Below are 7,886 nucleotides of genomic sequence, written 5' to 3'. Positions count from 1 at the left end.
TATGAGCGCTGCCCTGTTTCATGCAGTTCTGAAAGCGCCACCTGCTGGCAGAGAATGAATTTGCATTTTTTAACAGCCCTTCTGCTGGTTTAAAATAATTGATATTAAACTAGCCATTAAACCATTAATATAATAATTGATAAATTTGATTTTTGACTATTTTCTTAAAAGTGGTTTGAAATTTGAAAGGCTGAAATTTGACATTTTATTTCATTTTTTTTTTTAATATTTTTTGTGAAAACCTGTAGGCTATCTGAACTGTAAATCTTGCTTTTTACAGTCATTTTACAGTTTAATATGTTACTATAGACATTGCCTTACCCCGCTCATATGGTATTAATTTTATTTGTGCAGGTCTTAAAAAAGGTCTTTAAAAGTCTTACATTTGAGCTTAAAAATCCTGCAGAAACCCTTCACGGCATTGTCATTCTCTGTGCTTTAAAAAAAAAAATTCTTGCTTCTCCGAAAAAATAGTCTGGTATCGGTATCGGGCGAGTACTGGAAAAAGTGGTATCGGTGCATCCGTAATATATATGTATATATATATAAGCACAGCTTTGCAAGTTTATCCACAGCATTTCAGTCAGGATGAGGTCTGGACTTTGACTCTTAAACTCATATTCAGTTGCCAGACACTATTGGTACATAAACAGGAGTAGACTCTGTGGGCAGATGAAAAAAAAAAAGAGCCTTTGGCAGCAAACACGCCATATTGTTTTGTTGCACACAGGGATACAAAATTAAATATACTAATTTTGGTATAAGGTTGTGATGGTGGTATGTCCTTCTGCCAGACCATACTGGCTTAAAAAATTAAAGGGTGGTGGCAGCAAACCCTTACAAAGACAATAAAATTTTTAAACAACAGGCTCCAGAATCCATGGAACCCTATAACAGGACATGATGTTTGGATAATGGTTGGATGTGTGGTACACATTTAGTTTTCTGTGAGTTCATGATGGGCATGTGAACATCAAATTATGTTTTTTTGTTTCTTTTTCAAATAATAGTAGTGTTTATCTGTGGCTTTAACCCTCATGTGGTGTTCTGACCATTTTGACCTGGAGAGGATTTTCTTTTTCCTGAAAATTGTAGATAATGCTGGAGTAAAACTTACTGGGCCTCATTTACGAAACGAACGTATGACCGAAAATTGGGCATACGGTCGTTTCAACGCAAAACTTGGAATTTATCAATATGGACGTGAGCGGTGGCTACGATCAAATCTCACGTCTGGTCTCATCTCGTGTACGCAAGTTTTTGAGTTACCTGAACTTGCGCGCAGCATAAATATGGTGGAGAATTGTAGAATGACAGCATTTTGTTTATTTTTATTTTCCTGACCGTCAAACTAAGCTCATTAGTCGATCGTTAAACCAGTAAGATTAGAATGTCTTTTTTTTTTTTGGTTTTAGACAGGGCTATTAGCTTTATATGCGCGAATAGCAGCATAAACAAGACCATGAGGATTCAATCGTCGCATCATGCACCTGCAGCGCTAATGTGAAAGGAGAAAAACAGAAATGAAGTCTATAAAAGGAATAAAATAAATAGGATTACACAAAATATATAATAGCTATAGGCTATAATTAACAGATTAACAAAAGGGGGGAAAAAAACACTGTGCAACAAGTATAGGCTACGCTAATTTTTGTGACACTTGCATTTTATTTATATCTTTATTTGATTTAATTCATCTGATCGCACAGGCACCTCACGCACACACTAACAAAATTAGTTCTACCGTTGCCTGACATTTCAGCCATTCATCATCAAGCTAAAACTGCAGTCAACCAAACATAAAAGTTACACTGTTTATTTTAAAAGGTCCGCTGTAAAATCAGTGTGCAGCGCCCAAACATTTTTGAGCATGTGAAGGACTTTACACGGATATTAGAACATGAGTGAAGTATATTTGTTGTAGAGTGAGGGGAACTAAATAGGCTTTTAATATACATATAAATTACATAAATGAATGTAGCCTAATTGTTTGCAATTACAAGGTTAACGGGTCTATTTGAAGTAAGATCAATTTCTCTTTCATGAGATTACTTCCTCTTTTTGGCCAGGTTTCGTTTCTCCGTGTTGTAAACTCTAGGGGAACACACCCCAGGGCCCGGAACACACCAATCCGACGGTCGGCCATCGGGCAGTTTTTGTTCATCAGCCGACTAAGTTTTCTCAGTGTGTTCTGCACCGTCGGCTGACGTTGGTCCTCGTTGGCTTTTTTTCAGCCGATTCGACATGTTGAATCGGCGTCGGAGCTTGTCGGTCAGTCAGGCCATCTGATCATTCTGATTGGCTGTTCAGCTGGCGAACCAGTGCACGAGAAAAAACGCAGAACGGACGTGCTAATATGGCGGCAATTCTATGCCATTAATAACCGAGCGCACCACTGATGCTGGAGCACGCGGTAAATCAATTCCGCGAGAGGAAAACAGATTTACACGCGAGGAAACGGGAGCCCGCGAGCTCATTTAAAACCCTCGCGCACGCGTGACGTCCTCCGCGCGCAATACAAGCCCTCGCGCGCGCATGATCAGTCCCCACATCCTCACGCTCGATCTTCCCTCACCTGCTCGCATGAGCGCGCGAGGGCTTGTATTGCGCGCAGAGGACGTCACGCGCGCGCGAGGGTTTGAAATGAGCTCGCGAGCTCTCGTTTCCTCGCGTGTAAATCTGTTTTCCTCTCGCGGAATTGATTTACCGCGCGCGCCAGCATCAGTGGTGCGCTCGGTTATTAATGGCATAGAATTGCCGCCATACGTGCTACTTGGCCGTCGGGTGTCGAGCGTCGGCTTGGTGTGATGCTGCCGATGTGAGCCGACCCCACAGTCAAATGCCCTGTATGAGGCTGCTATGAACCCTCGATGTGCATTTAAAAAAAAATTTTTTTTTACCAACACAAGCTCCACAGCAGACTCAAAGCAGCATCACTAGACTTTGAGAATACAAAAGTTCTATGGACACTGCAACAGTTGTAATATGGCAGTTTTAAGCAGTGCAGTTTACACAAGTTATTTTAAGCCATTGAAAAGCAATCAGCAGCGAAACAGACCGCATTTCAATATAGGCTATGCGCATGCTGTCTGCTGTTTACGAGCGCTCATAGAGCACGGGAGTATTGAACGCTTTATAGGCCTTGAACGGTTAAATACACACACTTGCATGTGTCAAAATGCCTGTTTTTGCAAGTATCCTTGTAAATACGGTAATATAGGTCTTAAGTAAAAGCAAACAGCTGAGAAAGAAAACACGTGTAATATTGGATCCAAGCAGATCTTAAAGTGACAGCTAAATCACTTTTTAACTGTAATAGGAAGTAATATATTTAATTTACACAGTGAAGAATATGCCGTTTTTATACATTTGATTACTTTATACAATGTATGTAGCATTTCTTATTTGTTCTACTGTATTTTTTTTTAGTCCTATTGCTTGTAATTTCTTATTTTTATTTAATCGCTGACTGTTTACTAATTTTCAGTTAGCTTTTTAAAATTTATTTAGGCTATTATTTGTTTTTTTGTGATATTGACACAATGTATGAGTATACCAACACAAAACAAATAACCACCAATATGTTTAAGTAAGAAAGAAAAAGCATGTGTTTGAACTCTAGGAACGAGAGGCAGAGTATGAAGCTGAGCAGATACAAATCAAGAAAGACAAAGAAGGAAGTGGCGCGACTGAGAGTTCTTCAAGAAAGGGACAGAGACCATAAAGCTGAGCAGGTAAAATCTTACATCCTCATAAAAAATGTACTAAATGCATATAATTAGAAGTATCCTCTTGTATACCCATGATGGCGTAATACATTAACATGACCAATTTAATAAAGCATAAAGCTTATTTGTTGGCTGATCCATGTTGGAGGCAGTGAAATTTACATTCTGGATTCAAATAAATGAGTTTTTCTTTGAACTGTCAGGATGACATCAGGGCACGGAGGAACCAAGAAGCGGCTGCAAGGGAATAGATAAGAAAAGAAAAAGAGCAGACTCGGAGAAAGCTGTAAGTAGAAGAGAAGCTGAAGGCTGCTCGTTTGGAGCAAGTCACTCACAAGGAGCACTTGCTGTCCATTGAAGCTGGACGAGAGAGAGCAGAGTTTGAGAGGGTCCTGAGGTACAAAAACCACACTATTAGCATGGCCGTACACAGGGTTTTAGAAACATTGAGGTCCTCAGCTTGCTAGGGTGGTTCATGGGCACACAGGGGCATTGAAATTTTTGATTCACATGATCTACATGTGTGCATTTCATTTTTGTCTGTGTCAGTAACAAACAGTAAACACATGGTCATGAATGAAATATAGCATTTGGGGTTGGAATGAAAACAAATGTTAAAAGGTAAATGATAATAGAATGAAAACAGCATTTTTAGGTCATCCCTTCAAATTTTGTGCAGAGACCAGCCATTGACATATGTCATGCACAAAAGCTGCACTTGGGGGTTTCTTGTCAAAAAGAGTAAAATAAAGGAAACTGGTATTAGACTAATAAAGGAAAAAGGTTAAGAAATACAATACATTAAAACATTTGATCCATTTGCAGAAAATATTTTTATTTTAATTATCTAAATTACTGTACTAATCACAACCTATAAACAACTGTCAAAGCTACATGTTTTATCGTGTTCTAGTGTAGGTCTGAGTATAAAGAGTGAAATTACTGAAAGTCTATCAGGAAACTTCAGCAAAGATAGCATAAAATTTCACAATACAATCATTCTTAATCTTTTGCCTAGTATGCTGAAAACGGTTGAGTTGTTAGTTTCCCTGGATATTACTGTTGGTTGTTTAACATTTCTGTTGTAACACAGTTGTCGAATATTAAATATGTAATGTTATTATGTTAGGTCATGCCTCCACACTAGATACAAAAGATCCAGCCCCAGACGCCTGATTTTTTTTTTTCTTTTTTTAAGTCAGCAAAGTTGTCTAATTCCCAAAACCATTAACAGGATGTCTTGTCTGCATCATTAGATCTCTCAGTAAATAATAAATGTTTAACTTGCTTACATCTCACTTTTTAACAAACTTGTACAGTGTGTAACTAATAAGCATAACAAAAACCAGTGAGTCAACCTTAAAATTAAACAATTACCTCTATGATCTACAAACTTTAATTTACTTTAATTACCGATATAACATTTTACCTTGGATTAATCAATTAAAATTAATTACCTTAACTAAAAAAGAGAGGACAAAGATAGCATTGAAGATTGTATGCTCTATACTGTTTTTCCAGGGCACAGCAGGAGCTCATTGAGAAAGAACGAGAAAAAGAGGAGCAACAGCATCGAAAAATCCAAAAGCATGCTGAGGCTGTGAGGCAGCAGGTACGGGAGAGAGAGATGCAGGCCGTCACCCAGCACAGAGAGCTGTTCCAAGAGGGCGAGCGGCTGGAAGAAGAGGCGCGCAATCGCAGAGCCCGGTTGGATGAGATGAAAGAAAAGAAGCTGAGGGAACTCAAGTATGTCCTTAAAGTCAATCAGACAAAAAAAATCTATAGAAAATTACATAAAAGACAGTATAAAAAAAACTTATAATTAACGAAAGAAAGAATTATTGATTACATACAGGAGAGAAGACACAGTGGCCTAAGAAGTGTTTAGACCACTGATCTATATATAATGACTGGATCGCTCATTGCGTTCTAAACTGCCGACAGACAGTGAAGCCACCGGAAGTGTTCGAGTCAGAACAGCCGGCATTGTAGTCTACTCTCCCAGGATCAGGAAACAGTCCTCCATAAAATGCGCTGCACACATCTGAATATTTGGGTTGAACTGTTCTGGAACAGTGTTGTAAATACAACTTAACCATTGATTTCTAGTCGTGTCCTCTTTTGGAAGGCCAAACAAAGTAGTTTCGCTTTCACAAGCGTCACACACGGCGGGCTTGCGGCAATCACATGTGACGACCCCGGACTGGACTCAGCTTCGTCCACGGTGAAAGCCGATCCGGCGATCTACAGCACGAAGTTGATGTATTTCCTCAGCGACCAGCACGGATCAGCTCTAGGCATGACGAAGCGGATATCATCCTCTTTTGGAAGGCCAAACAAAGTAGTTTCGCTTTCACAACAAAACACACAGCGTCTCCACAACATGGTGGCGGCGGCAATAATACTACAGCGAGAATAAAAGTTACTCCTTCTTATCATGTTCATCTGATGTTCGCTACTGTAATGAACGTAACTTTTTAATAAGCAGGGGAAATTCCCGACATTAAAAAAATAACTGTTCACGCCTAGGGTGTTTGCATTGTAAGAATGTACAGGGATACTTCAGATTTAAAAACGCTGACTTGTTAGGTGATGTTTTCTCATTAAATTCGCACATTTTCCTATTAATTCAGTGGAATATATGGGAATACTGGGGAATACCAATATGGCAGCACGGCGGCTTCACTTTCATGACGTCATGAGCAATCCAGTTCTCTATTATAGATCAGTGGTTTAGACACTTACGACATATTTTAAAATATATGAATTTCATTGCATTACGTACAAGAATTGTCATTGCATTCAGGGCTGTTGGTAATGGGCTTGCAAGTAAGAACAATTCTAATGGCCAAAATATCTTGTGTCATAATATTTGAAACTGCTTTGTGTGAAGAAATTACTTTTAGTATTTCAATCTGTGGTCCCCTACATGCTTCCTAAGTGGGTAAACAGAGAGAAATCCGCTTGCTGTACAAAAACAGTAAGGGAAGTGTGTTTGCACAATATTTCTGCCAGTTGAGGCTTTTTATGTAATTGCAAAGACATTCATACTGTAGGAATGTATGATAGGGGTCATGTTAAAGAGAAACTCACTTTCTCTCACAAAAGTTTCTTGTATAGTTGAATCATGTGCTGCAGACTCATATCCTTCTTAGTTCCCAGAGAGAGATTTTGTTGAGGTCATGCAACGGTCACATCAATCTTAAAATCATTAACACAATCACTTTTTTGCTTTTGACTGCAGGGCAGCTGGGCTCTCAGACAAGTACTACAAGAAAGTGGAGCGTAAGGTTCGAGCCCTTCCAGCTCTATTAAACTGAAGAATGGTAGAAATGGAAGAGATCAATCAAATAAACAAACGAAGAAATACATTTGTTGTTTGGCTCAACATATGAACTCCCCAGTGCATGTTTTGCCAGCGGATTTGTGGAAAAGATTACATCATCACTTATGGAAAGGGTAAACAAAATACACGTCAAGGCATGTGTGGTTTGTGGTCTTTGGCTGACTCAATATACTGTAACTCCAAGTATGTTAAAAGTGCACTGCTAAATCTTCTGACAAGAATGTAGGACAAAGCAAAACATACTATGTAATTTTTATTGAAACTTGTATGGAATTAATTTAAATTAATCTGTAATCACATATAATATATTCAGTGGCCTTAAATACTATGTACTTACGTTTAAATTAATTATTTGGTACAATGCACTTATTGCGTACAAATACATGTTTTACATTGAACTTGTATTTAAAAAAAATATCTGCATGTAATTACATTTATAATTACACTGTTGACCCATCCCTTACACCTAACCTTACCTGTATCCCACCTCAATGGCAGCAAGTGTTTTACATTTACATTTAGTCATTTAGCAGACGCTTTTATCCAAAGCGACTTACAAATGAGGACAATAAAAGCAGTCAAAACTAACAAAAGAGCAACAATATATAAGTGCAAATGACAAGTCTCGGGATGTGTTAACGATGTGAGTGAGTGCAGGTACAACGGCAGGAGAAATGGCTTGAAGGAGATGAGATGGAATAGGTTCAAGCGGACAAGTAGTAGGATGATTGGAAAGGAGTTTAGAGACTTCTGCCTCAGAGAGTGGAGAGAAGGATGAAAACGAGTGTATGTTTGCTGGTAAGATGTGTTTG

General features: G+C 38.7%; 1 long non-coding RNA gene across 1 annotated transcript; it reads left to right on the top strand.

Moving 5' to 3' along the window:
* The first annotated feature begins 3,626 nt into the window (after positions 1–3,626).
* LOC107676757 (uncharacterized) lies at positions 3,627–7,387 on the top strand. The gene is made up of 4 exons (XR_001632770.1): positions 3,627–3,734; positions 3,932–4,125; positions 5,250–5,474; positions 6,973–7,387. It is a non-coding gene; the product is annotated as an uncharacterized LOC107676757 (long non-coding RNA).
* The last annotated feature ends 499 nt before the right edge of the window (positions 7,388–7,886 follow it).

This window comes from Sinocyclocheilus anshuiensis, unplaced genomic scaffold (genome assembly GCF_001515605.1).
Source record: "Sinocyclocheilus anshuiensis isolate Anshui unplaced genomic scaffold, SAMN03320099.WGS_v1.1 scaffold456, whole genome shotgun sequence".
Lineage (NCBI taxonomy): Eukaryota > Metazoa > Chordata > Actinopteri > Cypriniformes > Cyprinidae > Sinocyclocheilus > Sinocyclocheilus anshuiensis.
Note: the sequence above shows the minus strand (reverse complement) of the source record. Positions and strands in the feature narration are given on the sequence as shown.